This window comes from Lolium perenne, chromosome 3, assembly GCF_019359855.2.
Source record: "Lolium perenne isolate Kyuss_39 chromosome 3, Kyuss_2.0, whole genome shotgun sequence".
Classification (NCBI taxonomy): domain Eukaryota; kingdom Viridiplantae; phylum Streptophyta; class Magnoliopsida; order Poales; family Poaceae; genus Lolium; species Lolium perenne.
The window spans coordinates 4,748,719-4,769,194 of NC_067246.2; the positions used below are offsets into that span (position 1 = coordinate 4,748,719).

The window sequence follows — 20,476 nt, forward strand, 5'->3', positions numbered from 1 at the left end:
TTCACAATCGATTCTTTATACGGAAGAAAAACTAGTGATATATACAATAGAAAAGATGGTGGGTGACTCATCGTCATGCGGTAATGCCATGGCCGGCCGGCATCAACTCAGCCCAAGCTTACAATTTATTCGCACGGAAATGTAACGGAAGGATCTTGTACCAATCTCTGTCGGGTACTTTTTCCCCCTGCCGCTGCTGGCTGACAGATACGCCCCCCACCCCACAGTGAAGTCGTGCAGGGCGCTAGCTAGCTCATCTCCATGCATGGACAACCACTTTAGAGCATCTGCACTACTTTTCCTGTATAATGGATTGCTAAAAACTATATATACCCAAAAGAAGAAAGGGTTTAGTAATTCACACTAGGATGTTAGGTGAGATTCCATCTAAATCTCACTTGTAGTGTAAGCGTAAATTTTAGCATCACAATGTTAGTTAAAAAAGACAAAATACACTATAAGTAAAATCCCGGTGGGATCCCACCTTGACATTCCACACCAAGTTATGCTTTGAAAGAACTGGTAATATATGGACACATGAACCCTCCTGTGAGTGGGTTACATATTTTTTTCCTCCCCCTTCTCTCTTTTCCTCTTCTTCCTAACTCCCACGCACGCCGCCTGCCCACCCAAGTCAGCGATGGCGTGTGATGCCGCCGAGCTACAACCATGCAGTCTTTCAAAGCTCGTGGGTGCGGCGAGGTCGTGGGTGCTTGACCTCTTTCTCGTCATCTCTAGGAGTTATACGAAGTGGTGCTGGACTTTGCAAGTATACCAAGCTCGGTATAATTATGTATGGAAGACCACTTATACAAATACCATTAGAACAATCATTTATTTTTTAGCAAATCACAATATTTTCAATTTTTAGCAATAATAACTATATATACTAAGGCTGTGGGAGTTGCTCTTAGTAGCAATACTAGTACTACTCCCTCCTGCCCAAAATATGTTGCATATAAGTTTTGGTCAAAGTCGAACTTCGTAAAGTTTAATGATCTAGTATTGATAAAAATATAAACATATACAACAAAATAATAATATTTTTAAATTTTTTATGAAATATATTTTCATACTATATGCATTTGACATGGTAGATCTTTGTATTATTATCTATATTCTTAGTCAAAATTTGCATAGTTTGATTTACACGGAAATTATGCACAACATAAAATAGGGAGGAGGGAGTTCTATAGATTTGCGGGTTTGTTCACGCATCATAGCAAGTAAAGACAATGTGCCATTAATACACGATACAATAAAATGACAATATATCCCTGCCTAGGACATGAATTAGAAAGGTTGACGGAGCTCCAACTCCGCCGCAAGCTGCGCGCGAGAGTGATACATGGCTCCATAGACGGTGGAAAAGGCCACATATGTAGAGGTAGAGCTAGTTTTGGTCGTGGCAAGTGGGAGGCAAGAATAAGACAAGGAATTGTAAACAAAAGACAGCAGCACATATTCAGGGAAGGGAAAATAAACAGATGTTCCCACCGGGGTACTCGACCAATTGTATAGGCATGCGCATCCCGGCCAGGACAAATATATATACCCCAACGGTGTTCACTCCAGCGCACCACTGGGATCAGCGCTACTCACACACACCACAAAGATCCAGATCGAGAGAGTTCCAGGCAAGCACCAGCTACACCGAACTCTCTTGCTGGCTAGCCCGCCATGGATGTTCTCATCCTCACGGTTCAGCTTTTCGTGGAATCCAGAGGACAAACGCAGCTCGTCGGCGGCGCCAATATGGGCGACAACAACGGCGACGACGGCCGCACCAGCTGCTCGGGGTAACTTGTTCTCGCTCATCCCAGATACACCCAGCTAGCTAGGTTTCTCCATCTCCCTGATCGTCATTGTGTGTTCTGTGTAATCAGGAGCGAGACTCTCTCGCCGGAACCAGTGGAGCCCGTCGGGACTTTCCGCCACCGCAACTACGACGAGCAGCTCCGCCCCATTGCCGGCATGACCTCCGACCGCACCACCATTCTCGAGGTATCTCAAAACGGCGTAACGTGGCATGCACATTTTCGACCGGTCGACTATGACTGTGAGAGTTGCTTGCACTGGAGCAGTTTTTATTTTGTGCGGGCGCACACTCTCGCGGCCGCCGGGATCAGCGGGACAAAGATTCTTTAGTAGTGTCTTGCAGTGGCGGACTTAGGATTTTAGGAAAGGGTATGCCACACTAAAATTTTGGAGTTTCTATTGAATATTTTTTTGTCTTAATGAAAATAACTAAATAAAATACTTGCTTCGGTTCATACTAATTGACTTAAATTTGTCTAGGTATAAATGTATCTACTCAATAAATTTGTCTAGATACATCAGTATCTAGACAAAGTTAAGTCAATTAATTTGAATTGGAGGAAGTATGTCAAAATGATTAAATAAAACAGATTTTTTGCATTATAATGAAAATGTAAATTGTTGACAAATGCACCGTTGACGGGGTGCTCTAGTTTTGAACTAAATTCTCACTAAATACGTAAAATTAATCATATACTTGACTACTAAAGATTAATTATTAGTTGATTAACCATACATACAGTTGCTTGATATTTCTTTTGATTAATCATCATATCTAATTAGGTCATAGTGAATGGCCATAGCTGGCCTGCTTGTAGGCTTACACGCGAGCCAAAATCGCACATCTTGTCATCTTGATAAACATACAAGTAGACTGTTGGCTAAAGCCAATGCATTAACCAATTGGATGGTCTAATCAATCTGTTACATGCACTAGCTCAGTATTTGCATGGCTGCACGTTGCATGCATTAGCTCGTTGTTTGCATGGTCGCACGCCGCATGTATTTGCTCCGCATGTCACTCAGCTTGATTAATTGCTCAGCTTATTAAACTATCAAGGGACTTGCACGGCTTGGACGCAGGGTATGCCGTGGCATATACGGCATACCCTGTCCCTGTAGATCCGCCACTGGTGTCTTGTACTCTTTGTATGGTATCTGATTCTGCGGTCAAATTCAACGAAATGCTTTGTACTGCATGTGTGGATCTTCTAGTGCTTCTAGTTTTATACATACTACTCCGTAAGTCCGTATATAATTAAGTACCCTGACCATGCATGAGCAGGCAGATTCACGTACGCGTGCTTGACATGTGCAAACCTTCCTGCTTCAACTACCAGCTCCAGTTCTTGTCTTATTCGATTTTTTTTCTTCAACCTTTTTTCACAAATTTGGTTTTGTTATCTCCATCATTTTAGTACTTTCTTTCCTCATGTTTAATTATGCAGGTAGTGGACCATGCTTCGGGTCACCTGGCAGCAGGTTTGCTATCCACCAACGCCAGCTACATGTTGCAGACTCAGGTAAACCATTCTTGTTTGTAATCCACATGTTTTCTTATGCATTTCTGTATAGGGTAAGATTGATAGAAGCATATAGGGGTAAGTTAAAGTGAGTAAACAAAATTCCATACTCAATTATACTGATTCTACTCACCTGAACAGGGAGGCGACCACGTCGGCATCGACATGTCTCCGCAGGAGCAGGTGCCCGCTACAGAAACTTCGGCTCCGGTGGAGCTCATCAGGGCCCTATGGTCGATCAGTCTCATGACGCTGGTCCCGGCCATAACCACGGCCCTCTATAAGCCGGCGAGGGGTGTTATCTTCGCCCACAACAAGCTCTCCTACTACCTCGCGCTCTCCATCATCATCGCCTTACGGCTCGGGGAGGCCTTTGCGGCCTTCTGGCTGTCATGCCCCGGCAGCGGCAGTCGGCGTCATCTAACCTTTGGGAGGGCTGTCCTGTGCATTTCCGTCCTGCCCTTTGCCGCCGTGCTCGGCATAGCTGGCTACGGTTTCATCAAGGGTTAATCCCACATGGTTAATAGTACCGGGTATATGTTTTCTATTTTCTTTTCCCTTAATGTAAGTTGGTGGCGATGTAGTTTCGTCAGTTATTTCTGCCGTGTTAATTTTCTTTATTTTCTTAAGGGGGTTCATTATCGTTTTTTCTTTATTTTCTTAAGGGGGTTCATTATCGTTTTTAGCTCTCTGGTACGCGCATGTGCAAACCAAGAGCTACTAGTACCGGGTGCTATTTTCTTTCCCACCCTGTAAATGCCAATTTCGTGGCGATCCAATTTCTTTACTTTCGTGATTGAGTGGTTTCATGACCGTTTTTAGCTCTCTGGCCCGTTCTTAATTTCGTTCACTCCTTGGAGAATAGGAATTTTCTCATTTTTACATAGATTATAGAAAATATTGTTTTTTGGCGAAGCATGACGAACACACATATATTATGAAGATTTAGAGATGTACATATATTGTTTCATGACCGTTTTTAGCTCCCTGGTCCGTTCTTTGGTTTGTTCTCCGGCTGAATAAAAACAACTAGGTAGGAAAGCGCGGCTTGGCGCGCGCTTGCCCGCCTACGGCGAGCAAGCAGCTATAAAAACGTTGAAAAATATCAAATTAAGAAAGCATAGTTTTGTAATACAATAGGTAATAGACGGTTTACACATAATTGCATAATACATGACATCGACAGTCTTCAAAGGGAATATAGATGAAACATTTGCATGCACATACCGTCTGAACACAATGAGTTATCTTAGGTCCTGGGTGATAGCTATAGAGAAAATGTTTCTGGGTACATACAAATGGGGAGTTGGATAGCATCAGAAAATGCCTAAATAACAAAGCAAATCAGGTGTGGACGTGGGACATCTGAATCAGCACTTTTGGTCACTGTTCAATAAATTTGTCACCATTGATGGAGTCACGGTTCTCCTAGTATCACATTGGTCGGGATGCACCATCATCATCATCTGAACCACTGGGAAATCAAATCCAAACTCCAAGAGCATTCCAATGACCAATTAGATTGAATGGAGATAAAATCTTATACTTCCACATAAAACGTTGCAATAAGTACTATCCTGGTTTCGTTCTCTGTTACTATCAATGTATTTGTATAACTTCCTGCTAAAGAAAATAAATTTAAAATAGGTTCCAAGGAAGAGGGAGGCATCCACATAATGTTTAAGTTTTCTGGAACACATTTGGGACAATCATAGAAATAATTTTAGTGCAGTGTTACAATTCTATGGTTAAACCTTAGAATTCACATGTTCCGTTCGAAAGTAAAGGGAATGACCTACATGTTCTTTTCTTGGCTTCTTTTGTCCAGCTACAAGGATTGAACAACACTTTCCTAGACTTTTCTAATACAGAACCAAAACGCATAAGACAAGAGTGAGGACAAAGAAAGGATATAACCAACAATGGAATTCAAGGAGGGACCAACACCATACCTAAGAAAAAAGAGGATGCAACCATACGACCAATCCACGCCAGTGAATGTGATGTGTGACATTCTCTTCTAATGACATCATGAGATGAGGTCAGGAGATGGAGTAGATTAGTAACTTTACTATTGCCTCTCCTAGCTGTAAAATTACCAAACAGAAGCTAGATGAGAAATTGTGGTATTATCAACGTTCATGTGGGAACAATCTATCAAGAATCAGAAAAATATCACATTATAGGCAGTAAAGCAGGGCGTTGACATTAAGATAACTACCTAATATCAGCTAATTCACGAAAGGAGATAGATAAAGCATGGTGTGGACATTAAGATAACTACATATTATCAGCCCATTCATGAAAACACCGCAGAAATCATAGGCAGTGAAAATTTGAAGTACAAATAGAACAAGTATAGGATGGATCAGGGCATATGTTTAACAGAAACATGAGGGTACTATTGACCAGAGGTACTTTTAATGAAGCAAAACACCATACCTGTATAACATGTTGAGGCATTATTCACATTTATGAGTCACAAAATCAAGCCCATTGGTATTTTTCTTAGGTTATAGCCATGATGTAACTATTGATCAGACATATTTCTAATTAGGCCAACCATTTTACCATGCTACGATGTTTTATTATTATTATCTACTATTAAGCCCAAGGCAGTGCCAAAATAATTAAGATGGGTTCTTTTACAGATGATTTAAAATATGAGAATAGCTAAGGAGCAAAGAAAACAAATTATTTAGGTCACGAATATTCATAGATGTTTAAATATAACATGTGTTATTATTTTCCTAATATAACTATGCAATTTCTGTTGAACACATAAGACCAATTAAATATAGTATCCAATGGCAGTAGCTACCAAAATGCATGCGGGGCGGAGCTAGGCGGGATGCTTGGGCTTCGGCATACGCGTGCACGCGTGGAGGCAGAGCTAGGCGGAAAGAAAAATAGAAGCTGACACATTCAAAATCAAGTTGAACAATGTGTCCCCCCTAAACATTGTATCTCCGTATCTAAAGCATCAACCGAGCCATGATATTATACTGCATGTCTTCAGCAATAACGCATTGCTTCAGGGCTAGTTCCTCCCTATTCAATGTAGGCAACAAGTTCAGCAAACAAGCTCATACCTAATATTAAGATTCAGTACTCGAAGAAGTGAGACAAGGCATCACTAAAATTTGAGATTAAATTCAATAATATTATTTAAATTTACTTGTGTTTTCATGATCAATTTTACAGCATGCCATATCATTGATATGCATTTTGACTTAATGGCAACAGAGAGCAGTACCATATTCAGATAAGGCAACAAAAGTGAGCTGATCTATTTTTCTTGTTATCACAAGGAAGGAAGAGTAATGTAGAAATGATTATTACTGCATTTTCTCTAGCTCTTGTCTTGACATTACATTTACTCCTAAAACTGCGACCATCAATGCGTACGCTTTGTCTGCACTGCACCTGATCAAACACACTCTTCTGAAAAAAGTCTGCTGAAGATAGTGATGATTCTGATTGTGAGGTATTTAGGGTGAAGAGAAACTCTGGCATAACTCCAGAGAGAAAGTGTACATAAGATGCGACAATAACAAATTTGACTGAGAATCAGGTACAAACGTTTCTGTGATGATGCTTATACACTGCTTGCCATTGCATTTATAAACTAGTGTCACTACCGAAAACCATCAGTGTAGACCGAGCTACATGTAGCTCAGTTTTTGAAAAATTCAAAACCGGCGATTCAAAGTTTCAGAAAATCTGGAAAAAAAATCTTTGCTGTAGACAATGTTGTGATCTAATTATGTGCAAAATTTCAATTGGAAATACCATATATTCGGGGCTGTGCAAAAATGAAAAAATCTGACACCTATAGTAGTGAACAGTACAAGATTTCAAAACCTCCAAATCTGTCAGATTTTGTCATTTTTGTGCAGCTCCGAATATAAGGTATTTCGAGTTGAAAATTTGCACATACGTAGATCCCAGCATTACCTACATCAAGATTTGAAAAATAGCTATATGTAGCTCGAGCTACAAAAATCCACTCTCAGTAGTATGTCTGCACTATAACTTCAGTTGCACTACAAAAACTAATGGCAAGAGGAATATCTTAGGAGGCTTTGTCTATGTCTAAAATGTGTGGAATGTGTATTGCGGACTTAATTTACCTGGAGTGTTTTTGCTATTAATTCTAAATCAGCTATTACCTATAGTCTCATCCATTCACTATTTTATTTTAAAACTCAATATAACTCTTAGGTACTGATTTATTTGTATAAAGTTATTTGTAAACCCTGTTGCACATTTAATATCCATATTGCACTAACACATCATGGTAAATATTTACTTGGTCAAAGGGGAAGCATGAGTAAAATATTAACTTGCTTAAGGTTTATGGAATAACTATTACTTGCAGTTTATCAAAAAACTAAACACAATACTGGAAACATACTGCCAGAAGTATCTGTTTAAACACAAGATTATACTGAAAAAATAAGAATCTAGTCCTTGGCAGTGGAAGTACCTCGGAGAACCATTGGAACATTAACAACAGTAGCAGATAGTTCTGTTGAATATAAATACACTGCCTAGTCTCTTTCCATCAGTTCGGACTTTTGGTTCAATTGGCTAGTGCAGCAATCTTTCATGGTATCAGAGCCAAGAGGTAGTGTATTTATATTCAACAAGTTCACCTTTCAATGCACCAACACAGATTAAATCTGCCTTGTTCGAAAGTCTCAGTTTTCAGCAAGGCACTAGAACAAACACGTGCTGGGCAAAGCTACACACAGCTGCCACTTCCGTCCAGCCTTATTTCATCTCGGAAAATTAAATTACAGCCTAGGTTAAAAAAAGTCACTAACTCAGACCGAGATGAATACATCAATAATCCAATACAGAGAGGGGAGTTGTTGATAGACTACCTCGGCATCGTGCACCCACCATACAACTGCCAGTGGCTGCAGCGATTAAGCCTGCCAAAAGTCAGTAGAGTGAGCTCACATAGGGAGGCTTACTTAGCACAGATGAAGAAGGGAAAACCACTGAGCTGATTATGCAACCTAGGCAGCAAGGATATACATCTCAAATCCTAAGCCAAGCAAGCAACTGGACTATACCTGCACTAGTCCAATCGCCAGTATTGCCAGGCATGGAGAAGGGGAGGGGAGGAATAGTTCGAGATCACCCAGCAAAGGGCACGATACCAGGTAGCACTAGTGGAAAACAGGGCTTCCGTGGGAGCCTTTTGTCGCGGGCGCGCCTGCACCCGCGACAAATGGCCTGGCCACGTCGCCCCGAAACCATGTGGAGCGCGCGGAGGCTTTTGTCGCGGCCTTTTGTCGCGGGCCGTATTACGACCCGCGACAAAAGGGGTAGGAGCGACGTGGCCACCCCTTTTGTCGCGGGTCGTAATACGGCCCGCGACAAAATGTCCCCGCCCTATATATAGAAGCAGCCAGCCACCCCCCCACCTCATTTTTTCCTTGGTGGTGAAGGTGGAGGTGTATGCTAGCTCATTTTTTCTACATGTGCACAAGAGGTGTTTGATGGAATGCTTGTGAGAGGGATGCCACTTGGTTTATTTGATAAGATTTCTCCTCTTTTTGATCCAAAAAGGTTAGCAACTATTTTCTTGACTATATATATATGCATAGTCCGTACAATACTAATTTTAGCAAGGTGATTGCATCTGATACATATATAATTGTGCTTATGATGCAGATGAGTCATCCATGGATGTACGGTAACCGATGTGCTCCCGCTTTCAGAGAGGGCGTGAATTCTTTCTTGCTTGTGGCCGAGGCCAACAAGTCGAAGCAAGGTTTTATGTGCTGTCCATGTCTAAAATGTAAGAACGAGAAGGATTACTCTTGCTCAAGAGATATTAAGAGCCACCTGCTTCGGTTTGGGTTCATGTCCAGTTATAATGTTTGGACCAAGCACGGAGAAGAAGGGGTTATGATGGAAGACGGCGATGAGGAAGAAGATAATGATGAGAAGTATTATCGATCTATGTTCTCTCGAATGCTTTGATACCGCAATGGACGACAATGAAGAAGAAGGAGGTGAAGAACAGTGCATCGATGATCCTGTTGATGATGATCTTCGTCGGGCCATTTCTGATGCAAGAAGAGACTGTGACACGGATAAGGAGAGGTTGCAGTTCGACAAGATGTTAGAGGACCACCACAAATTGTTGTACCCAGGTTGTGAAGATGGGCATAGAAAGCTGGGTAGCATATTGGAATTGCTGAAATGGAAGGCAGAGGTCGGTGTGACTGACTCGGGATTTGAGAAATTGATGATAATATTAAAGAAGCTGTTTCCAAGAAATAATGAATTGCCCGTCAAGACATATGAAGCAAAGAAGCTTGTCTGCCCTCTAGGATTAGATGTGCGTAAGATACATGCATGCATTAATGATCGTATCCTCTACCGCGGTGAGAAGTACGAGAATTTGAATAAATGCCCGATATGTGGTGCATTGCGGTATAAGATCAGAAAAGATGACCCCGGTGATGTTGAGGGCGAGCCACCCAGGAAGAGGGTTCCTCGCGAAGGTGATGTGGTATGCTCCAATAATACCACGGTTGAAACGTTTGTTCGAAACAAAGAGCATGCCAAGTTGTTGCGATGGCACATGGAAGAACGTAAGAAAGACGCGATGTTGAGGCACCCCGCTGATGGTCGGCAGTGGAGAAACATCGGGAGAGAGTTTCCGGATTTTGCAGGTGAGGCAAGGAACTTATACTTTGGTCTAAGTACAGATGGCATGAATCCTTTTGGGGAGCAGAGCTGCAGTCACAAAGACTGGCCCGTGACTCTATGTATCTACAACCTTCCTCCTTGGTTGTGCATGAAGCGGAAGTTCATTATGATGCCGTGCTTATCCAAGGCCCAAAGCAACCGGGCAACGACATTGATGTGTACCTAAGGCCATTAGTCGATGAACTTTTGGAGTTGTGGGCCAAACCAGGTGTACGTGTGTGGGATGAGCACACGGAGCAAGAATTTGACCTACGAGCGTTGCTATTCGTAACCATCAATGATTGGCCTGCTCTCAGTAACATTTCAGGACAGACATTTAACAAAGGATACAATGCATGCACACACCGTTTAGATGAGACTGAAAGTAAATATTTGGGAAAAAGCGTAAAAGTTGTGTACCCGTTCAATCGTCGTTTCCTTCCGCGCAAGCATCCCTTAAGGAAAAAAGGCAAGCATTTCGATGGCGAGGCAGACCGCCGTCCGAAGCCTGTCCCCGTAGTGGTGCTGATATATTTGACATGGTCAAGGATTTAAATGTTATCTTTGGAAAGGGTCCAGTGCAACGACCTGTTCCGAAAGACGATGACGGACACGCGCCCATGTGGAAGAAGAAATCTATTTTCCGGGAGCTAGAATATTGGAAAGTCCCGGAAGTCCGCTCTGCAATCGACGTGATGCACCCGACCAAGAATCTTTGTGTGAATATTCTAGGTTTTCTCGGGCGTGTATGGAAAGACAAAAGATACAACGAAGCACGGGAGGACCAGGAACTTCATAAAGGACGAAACGGCAATCATCCAGGGCAGCTTTGTAGGGCCTCGCCACCTATGCTCTTACCAAACAAGAGAAGGAGATCTTTTTGAAGCCCTATTCAGTATCAAGGTTCCGTCTGGTTTCTCGTCGAATATAAAGGGGATAGTAAATATGAAGGAGAAAAATTCCGTAACCTGAAGTCCCATGACTGTCACGTGCTTATGACACAATTGCTTCCGATTGCATTGAGGGGACTTCTACCGTAAAAATGTTCGACTAGCCATTGTGAAGATATGTGCATTCCTGAACGCAATTTCTCAGAAGGTAATGGATCCGTAAACTTTGTCGGATTACAGAAGATGTGGTCCAATGTCTTGTCGGCTTCGAGTTGTTGTTCCCACCATCCTTCTTCAATATTATGACGCACCTCCTCGTTCACCTAGTTGAAGAGATTAGAATTCTCGGTCCCGTATTTCTACACAATATGTTCCCCTTCGAGAGGTTCATGGGAGTCTTAAAGAAATATGTTCATAACCGAGCTAGGCCGGAAGGAAGTATCTCAAAGGGCTACGGAACCGAGGAGGTCATTGAGTTTTGTGTTGACTTTCTTCCCGACCTTAAGCCGATTGGTGTTCCCGAATCTCGGTATGAGGGGAGGCTGACCGGAAAAGGCACACTAGGAAGGAAAGCAACGGTGTGGAGGGACAAGATTTCTTTCAATCAAGCGCACTACACGCTTCTATACAATTCCAGCTTGGTGGCTCCGTACATCGAGAAACATAAGAATGTTTTACGAGAAATAAACCCGGGCCAGCCCGAGTCCTTGATTACACGTCAACACATGAATACCTTCGGCAGCTTGGTTGCAAAGACATCTCATTAATGACCCATCTGCGGTGGAGCAGCTGTACTTGTTGGCCAGGTTACCATCTTCAAACATATGTACATTCCAAGGGTACGAGATAAATGGGAATACATTTTACACGATCGACCAAGATAAGAAGAGCACCAACCAAAACAGCGGTGTCCGCTTCGATGCAACAGACGAGAATGGGCAGACCACCACATATTATGGATACATAGAGGAGATATGGGAACTTGACTATGGTCCCACTTTTAAGGTCCCTTTGTTTCGGTGCAAATGGGTGAAGCTCAGCGCTATACATATTGACGATAAGTACGGTATGATAACGGTGGATCCCAACAATCTTGCGTACTCGGACGAGCCTTTTGTCCTAGCCAGCGAGGTGGCTCAAGTTTTCTACGTGAAGGACATGTCTAGCAAATCAAGAAAAAGAAATCAACAAAAGAATACATCAATCGAGGAGCTAAAGCGCCACATAGTTCTTTCGGGGAAAAGAAACATCGTGGGAGTGGATGACAAGACAGACATGTCGAAGATTATAATAAGTTTAAAGAAATTCCGCCCTTCACGGTGAAAATTGACCCAAGCATCTTGCTAAATGATGAAGATTCTCCATGGCTACGGCGTAGAAGATCACAACACTAGATGGCGATGTAATAATGTATTCTTCATATATAGTTCCCAAGACAATCTCTACATTTATGTAATAATGAAGATTAAACCGTGCTTGGCTTGTTGATCTGCTTGGCAAGGCGTATCGATGCTCCTTTTATAGGCACGGCACCGCTTCTACTTTGTCTTATTACTTCGACAGGCCGTCGTGCGCTACATGCTTTATCTCATCGAGCGCAGCGTCCACCCACGCGTCCTTCTCCCGCCGACACCTTTAGTCGCGGTTGCAGCCACCAACCGTGACAAAAGGTTACCGACACATCCTTATCCTGCCGACAGCTTTAGTCGCGGTTGCAGCCACCAACCGTGACAAAAGGTTACCGACACATCCTTATTATCCTGCCGACATCTTTAGTCGCGGTTGCAGCCACCAACCGTGACAAAAGGCCCTCCTAGATAAGCCTCCCCGCCTTTTGTCGCGGTTTGAGCCTCCACCCGGGATGAAAGTTTCGCGCGCCACTTCGTTCCCGCCTATTTTCTTCCCGCATTCCCGCCATTTTCCACTATATATATGTAGGCTTGGACTCTCATATCTGCAAACCTCATCACTCTCTCCCATGGCTTCCATCGTATGTCTAACACCCCGGGAGGCGGAGGCGCTTGCGCCTCGAACTACCCCTGCCCGCCCGGCTACCGCGTCCCGACCGGCTGGTTGCCGAGCGTCGGAGGCGTACCGGTCCCTCCTATCCCCGTAGGTGTGCCACGCGAGATGGCCATCACGAACCACTACTATTTCGAGCTCACGCCTGAGCAGCGGAGGAATCCCCAGTGGCATCCCGACTACAGCCCGACTTGGGACAGCTTCTTCATCAATCGGCGTGAGAGGGCGGTTGCCAGGTACGAGGAGGACGGCCCGCCTCCTTCGAACTTCAACGAGGCCGGCCGTCGGATGTGGTGGCGCGGCCGGACTCTCCAGAGCGTCCTGGCCTATCGTGGCCCCCGCCTGCGCTACCCTCAATCCCAGCCCACGCGTGGTCATCCGCCGAGGTTCGACAACCGCGACCCCGATGCTAGCGACGATGACGTCGGCGACTTTGATGACTACAGTGGCGACGTGTATAGGACTAGGCACGACTATGATTGAATGGCTCCAACATTCGAATCTAGCCATGTATCTTATTTTTCGCTTGAGCTCGTACTTTAATTTCAGTTCAATCGTAATAAATTTCGTGTCAACCACTTTATTGAACAAAAACAACCGACAACGACTTTATAAACTAAATTTAAACTAATAGAACCGACAACGACTTTATTGAAATTACAATAAAATAGATAAATTACTAGTCTAGTCTCTACTCGTCGTCGGAGGTTGTCTCCGTCCAAAGGTCATCCCACCGAGGGTCGTTTCGGTCCAAGTTGTAAGCGAGGTCTCGAGCACGACGGAGGCGCCGGCCCGACGGTTGCGCCCGTGGGACCTGCGTTGTGCCCGACGGAGAGCAACGAACGCGTCGGGGGCCCGCGCCCTCCACTGGCGCATCAACCGCTCGTCGCGCCGGCGATGGCGATCCTCGCGCCGCACCTGGCGATGCCGGCGACGGTCCTCGTCGGTGACGAGGCACGGCGGTGGCGCGAGGAACTCCGCCTCCTCTAGCGATTCAACATCCGGAAAGTTGATGTCGTGCCCTGGCCGCCGAAAGCGCCACGCCGCCGCGTCGTAAGCGCGCGCCGCCTCCTCCGGCGTGTTGTACGTGCCGAGGGTGAGGCGGAAGCCACCGGCGCGTATCTCGGCGGTGAACCTACCGCTCGGATGCACTCGAACGCCACGGAAACCGGACGCCCCTCGACGACATGGAGGCATCCCGGAGATGAATGAGCGGAGGCGGTGGCGACGTGTGGTTGCGCCCGCACTCGTCGCTCTATATAGCGCACGCGGGGCATGGCACGTGTTAGCGGTGGCTACACGTCGCACGCCGGCGCCGGGCGGGTGAGGCACGTGGCAGCGGTGGCTACACGTCGCACGCCGGCGTCGGCGGGGCGAGGCACGTGGAAGAGGTGGCGACACGTGGCACGGGGACGCGACACGAGTGGATATGATGCGAGATGCAAATAGTTATATGGATATCATATTCATGTTCATTGGATTTTTCTGATCAATTTTCATATATAAAACTTTTCTTTTTGAGTTACCATTTAAAAGTTATTGAAATAATAGTTTTTATTAAAAAAAAAAACAGAAAAACAAAAACAAAAAAAAAACAAACACAAAAACTGTTGCAGGCCTGATCCGCGTGAAGCGCATCCAACGGCTCCAGGCCGTTTGAATCCAACGGCCCGGAGCCGTTGGATGCGCTTCACGCGGATCGGCCGCCTCCTCCCACCCCCTTTTGTCGCGGGTCGAGCCACGGCCCGCGATAAAGGACCCCTTTGTCGCGGGTGGTGGCACGACCCGTGATAAAAGGGGGCTTTATCACGGGTCGTGCCACGACCCGCGACAAAAGGGGTTAGGTATAAATACCTAACCCCGCGGGCGGAGCCCCCACCCGCGACACACGGAGGCCAACACTTAGCGAAATTCACGCCGCCAAAGCTGCCGGATTTTGCCGTGCCGCCGCCGACCGCCGCGCCGTCGCCGCCGTCGATCTCCTCTCGCCGCGCCGTCGCCGCCGTAGGCCTCCTCGAGCTCCCTCTCGCCGCGCGTGCCCTCTGCCGCCCGCGCCCTCTCGCGCTGCCGTGACGATTGCCGCCGCGCTGCCGCCCGCGCCGTCGATTGCCGCCGTGCCGCGCGCCTCGCCGCCGCCGCCTCGTGCCCGTGCCGGCCCGCCGCCGCGCCGCCGCGCCTCCGCAGGTACAAGCCGCCGGCCATGTGCGCAAGCGCGGCATGGCGCCCCGCCGGCCCTCTTTTTTTTAATTTTTTTTTCTTAGTTAGATAATTTGTATAATTAGTTAGTTCATTTTTGTAATTAGTTATTAGTTAGTTTATTTTTGTATATAGACATTTTAGTAATTAGTTATTAGTTAGATAATTAGTATGTAATTAGTTAGTTCATTTTTGTATATAGACATTTTAGTAATTAGTTATTAGTTAGATAATTAGTATGTAATTAGTTAGTTCATTTTTGTATATAGACATTTTAGTATGTAATTAGTTAGTTCATTTTTGTAAGTATTTTGTTGTAATTAGTTAGTTTATTTTTGTTGTAATTAGTTAGTTCAAATTTGTAGTTTAAATTTTGTAAGTATTTTGTTGTAATTAGTTAGTTTATTTTTGTTAAATGTAATTAGTTAGTTCAAATTTGTAGTTTAAATTTGATTAGTTAGTTCAAATTCGGATCGGCCGCCGACACACCCCTCTCGCAAACACCCGCCGACACACCCCTCTCGCAAACACACCCCTCTCGCAAACACCCGCCGAGACCCCTCTCGCAAACAATCGACGTCGACTCCCTCCCCTCGCAAAAACCCGTCGCCGACACCCTCCCCTCTCGCAAACACGCGCCCTCTCCCGCTCGCAAACCCGCGCCGACACCCTCTCCCTCTCGCAAACACGCGCACTCTCCATCTCGCAAACACGCGCCGACACCCCTCTCCCTCTCGCAAACACGCGCCGCCGAGACCCTCTCCCTCTCGCAAACACGCGTCGCCGACACCCCTCTCCCTCTCGCAAACACGTGTCGCCGATTAGGGTTAGGGTTTGGTTTGTGTTTGATTAGGGTTAGGGTTTGGTTTGTGTTTGAACATTTACTTATCGATTTAATTCTTTTGCATAAACAATGGATCAATTCGAACGGGACTTGGAACAGGAAGACATATTCGAGGACATGATCCGCGATGGTACAGAAGCCGACCGAGCCGGCTCCGGTGATGGAGAAGCCGACGGCTCCGGTCATGGAGAACCCGACGGCTCCGGTCATGGAGAAGCCGACGGCTCCGGTGACGGAGAAGCCGACGGCTCCGGTGACGGAGAAGCCGACGACGGCTCCGGTGACGAGGTATTAATGGAATTCTATATGTACATATGTATTGAGGCATTAGTATAGAGGCATTAATGCAATTCTATATGTATTCTCTTAGGCCTCCGAAGATAAGATAGAGAAACGAGGCCCGGCAAAGAAGTTGACCAAGAAAGACCACTTCACAATTGAAGTTATATCACCGGAAGGCCAACCGGTGGCACCCGAGAATGTCGGAGTGAAGTTCAAAAATCAGTGCGGAGTTGTGGTTAGAGATCGTGTCCCGATCACTGTCAGAGAATGGAACAAGACGAAGAATGTGTCCGAAAATCAGGTTGCCGATAGGTACAAGGACACACTTTTCAGAGACCTCATGGCACATTTCACTTTGCCAGATTTGGGATCGGAGTCTGAGAATGCTAAGCAGCGAGAGCTAGTGAAGAAATGGGCTCTTAAGAAGATGGGCGAACTTTTCCGGCGTATAAGAACCGGTTATGGAAAAATTATAAGAAAGACAAGAAGCCTCCAGTATTCGAGAACTACCTAGCGAAGCAGGAGCATAACTGGGAAGAATTTGTGAGGTACAAAGAATCAGAGGAGGCTGTGAACCTGTCAGCGAAAAACAAGAAGAATGCAAGCGAGAAGAAATATCACCATCATACGGGGCGAGGGGGCTACGTAATACCCATGCCTAAGAGGGATGCACAAGAGGCTGAGATGGAGCTGAACGGGATCACTCCAGAACCCACGCGAGAAGGATGGGACATAAGGGCTCGAAATTGGTTCCTCGCGCATGGCCGTGAGTATGACATGAAGACAGGGAACATTGTTGAAAGTGACACCAGGGTTAGGGTACCTGTGCAAAAATGGATTGAAGTGACGACAGATATAAAGGCGGGAAAACTAAAGTTTGCTCCCGATAGAGAGAAAGACTTGCTGACGCTTGTCCTCGGTAATCCTGAGAAGGGAGGACGAACAAGAGGCTTCGGCCCTAGTGTTCCGTGGTCGCTTGGGTTTCCGGCCGACGCGGAGACTTATAGAAGCCGAGCGAGAGCTAAACAACGCCAGCTGGAGGTGCAGAATGACCGGATGGCCGAGTTCCAACGCCGACTTGACCAGCAGCAGCGGGAGCTTCAGCAGCAGCAGCGGGAGATAAATGAACTAAAAGGACAGCGCCCGCCAGATAATACCGCTGAAATATCTCAGCGACGAGACAGCAGCGTGGCCGACTCGGAGGCCCCTCCTACACGGATGATGATAGATGCCGGTCCTGGCGACCCCTTGGATGGAATCAAGGAGACAACACCTTGTGATCTCCATGAGGTGTTCAGGAAGGTTTCTGTTAAGGTGGCGGTCGGCTATGTCTTACCGGCATTTGGACCTGAAGGTGAGCCGGCAACATGGCATGGCAATCCGATTCCAGCTGGCTATGCTCGTGTCGGGGTGGATTCAGTTGTCCCGCAGTGGGAGACATTGGAGCTCCATATCCCCGGAGGTGATGGGGGCTTACACTCAGAGAGGTGCTGGGAGAAATCATTCTCTGGGAAAAGAAGAACATCAGGCTGCCAGTGCTGGGTAGCACCTAGTACCGGTCGTCCCAAAGCAGGTCACCATCACCTCCTCCAGGTGATCGCAGGCCACCATCACCTCCTCCTACTGATCACATGTCGCCACCATCACCCCGTGGGTACGACGTCGACCACGACATCGGTAGTCCATCTCCATCTCCAGCGCCGCCGCCTCCGCCCACTAAGACTCGGAATGCATCCAGCCGGAAGCGTTTCAAGAGTCCTGTCCCCAAGAGGTCGCCCTCCCAAAAGTACCAAAGGTTCCTCCCCCCCGTCCTTGGGATCTTACTGTCGAGGAAAATGCGGCCGCTGTTGCGAAACACAACTATGATCATTTCCATAAGCCAAAACCTCCAGCGCCAGAGCCATACACAGAGAAGCAAATAGAATATGCTACTAGTTTTCTGAACACACCATCGCAGTATGAGTTACACGAGAAGAAGGATGACTATACACGCACTCTTGCGAAGGTAATTGACCAAAAGAAGGATGAAAAGGCTAAGGAGAAGGACATTGCTGGCACGAGCAAATCATCGCCTAGAAGTGCAGATGAGAAAAGGTCAAGTTCAACAAGTGCACCCCTCAAGGCCAAGCAAACGACAAAAGGCAAAAAGAGAAAGGAAGTTCCCCTCCTCGGTGCTCAGCCCAAACAATCGATCCCACCACTCAAAGTGTTTAATGTTCCCAAGGTATACCAGGAACATGGTGGTTTCGATATGGAAGAAGCTGCTAGCCTAGCGGCTGCCTGTAAAGTTTCCGTGGAGGAATTGCTACTTGCAGCAGATGCTGCACTACCCACTGCTGATATAGCTCCTAAATTTGTCTACGGGGCCGACTTGGTCAGCAGAGAGCAGCTGCATAAACTACCAACACATATGCGGAATTTGCATCGGTGGTTCCTTGATGCATGCAAGGAGAAAAATGTACATCGTGGCGAGTATACCATGGGAATATTACTACCGAAAGGAGGAGATCCATATTGAGATGAATGAACTCCGCAGTTATTCAATCTAGAAGCCCTCGACAAATCTCTCATGAGTTGCTATTGCTTGTAAGTTGTTAACTACATATAAGTTCATTTTCATTCAGTTCATGTTCGTTTTCATTGCATATATATACTCATTATATCTTATGGGTTCTCTTTTGCAGATCAAGATCAGTGAGTGCAAAAGTAATAATATTATCAATGTTGGGTTTGTTGGACCCAGATAAAATACATGTTGAAACGGTGAAGCATAAACGCGAAGAAACGGGGGGAAACCTACTAAGGTTTTTGGGGCAGCAATATTTCTGTGATTCAATATTGTTTCCTTACAACTACGAGTGAGAGTCTTAATGATCTTTTATATATGCACATTCAATTTTTCTTACTCGATGTTAAGTGTAATTCCTGACGTATATGCATAACATGTGCAGCTTCCACTGGATTCTACTAGACATTCAACCCGATAAGGGAATAGTTGAAGTAAAAGACCCATCGAGTAGAGGCCTGGACGGGTTCCAGGACTTGCGAAGTTGCTCCAAGAGTAATTTCCTTCCTCGCCGCGCATTATCTTTCGTGAGATATCAATTAATTATCCACTCATTCACTCATTCTTTTGCCTGGCAGGGCTTGGCAAGCTTTGAAGAATCTTCATAAGGAGATTACCTTTGCAAAGAAGCTAACATTTAACTCGTACCGTGCCCCCAGCAGCCACAAGGGACGAATCTATGTGGATACTACGTTTGCGAGTCCATTCGCATGTTAACCACTCGAGAAGCAGAACAGTAAATAAATTCGACGTAAGCAATAACATTCACAACTTTATTTATTATCATCAATATTTCGTTATCAAGACTGATATAGTCATACTCATCTCATTTTCGTATATAGGTCGACTTCATGCGGGACAGACTCCAACCAAAGGAACACGCACTAGGAATCGCGGAGGAACTGGCGGGACTTTTGGTTAGAGAAGTAATAAACAACAAAGGCTTGTTTAGTCCAGATAGTTGTTCTACCTCCAAATAGACGGTCGTTAGTACCGTTTGTCGATCGTGAGCTCCATGTATATATGTAGGGAACCTACGAATATGTGTAAGGGGAATCGACTTCTGCTTCCAATCTTTGTTTGATCGATCTATATATATATAATGAATGAATGTGTACAACTTCTAGTAGCGTACAAATATATGCAACTTTTATTTTCGGACGAAAAAAATGAAATAACAAAGGTCGGTGGCGGGGGGAGGGGTGCTGCACCCTCAAACCCTAAAGCAAGCGTTGTGCGCGCGCCACGTAGAGGGCCTTTTGTCGCGGGTGGTAATACCGCCCGCGACAAAGGGCCTCGTGCCTGCGCGCCCCGCGGCTGCCACGTGGTGGACCTTATGTCGCGGGTCGTAAGTGACCCGGGATAAAAGGCCACCCTTTTATCGCGCCTTGCTTGTCGCGGCTGGCCGCCCGCGACAAAAGGCCCTAACCACCCGGATCAAAAGGCCTGTTTTCCACTAGTGTAGTATAGAGCGAAACTGAACTGGCTGCTATATTTTCTCAAACGTAGTGAGTACATGGAGAAACATGGAGCAGTTCTAGTCCTCTGTATACATTAAACGCAGCAGAACCAATCGAGCATATATAAACTACGTAAACAAGGTCTTGTTGGAGAATAGCAA

General features: G+C 45.7%; 1 long non-coding RNA gene across 1 annotated transcript; it reads right to left on the reverse strand.

The window, feature by feature from the left end:
- Nucleotides 1–4,428: 4,428 nt before the first annotated feature.
- On the reverse strand, nt 4,429–5,669 carry LOC127338019 (uncharacterized). Its single transcript, XR_011753948.1, has 2 exons — nt 5,294–5,669; nt 4,429–5,193 (listed from the first exon to the last, which is right to left on the reverse strand). It is a non-coding gene; the product is annotated as an uncharacterized lncRNA (long non-coding RNA).
- Nucleotides 5,670–20,476: the final 14,807 nt, after the last annotated feature.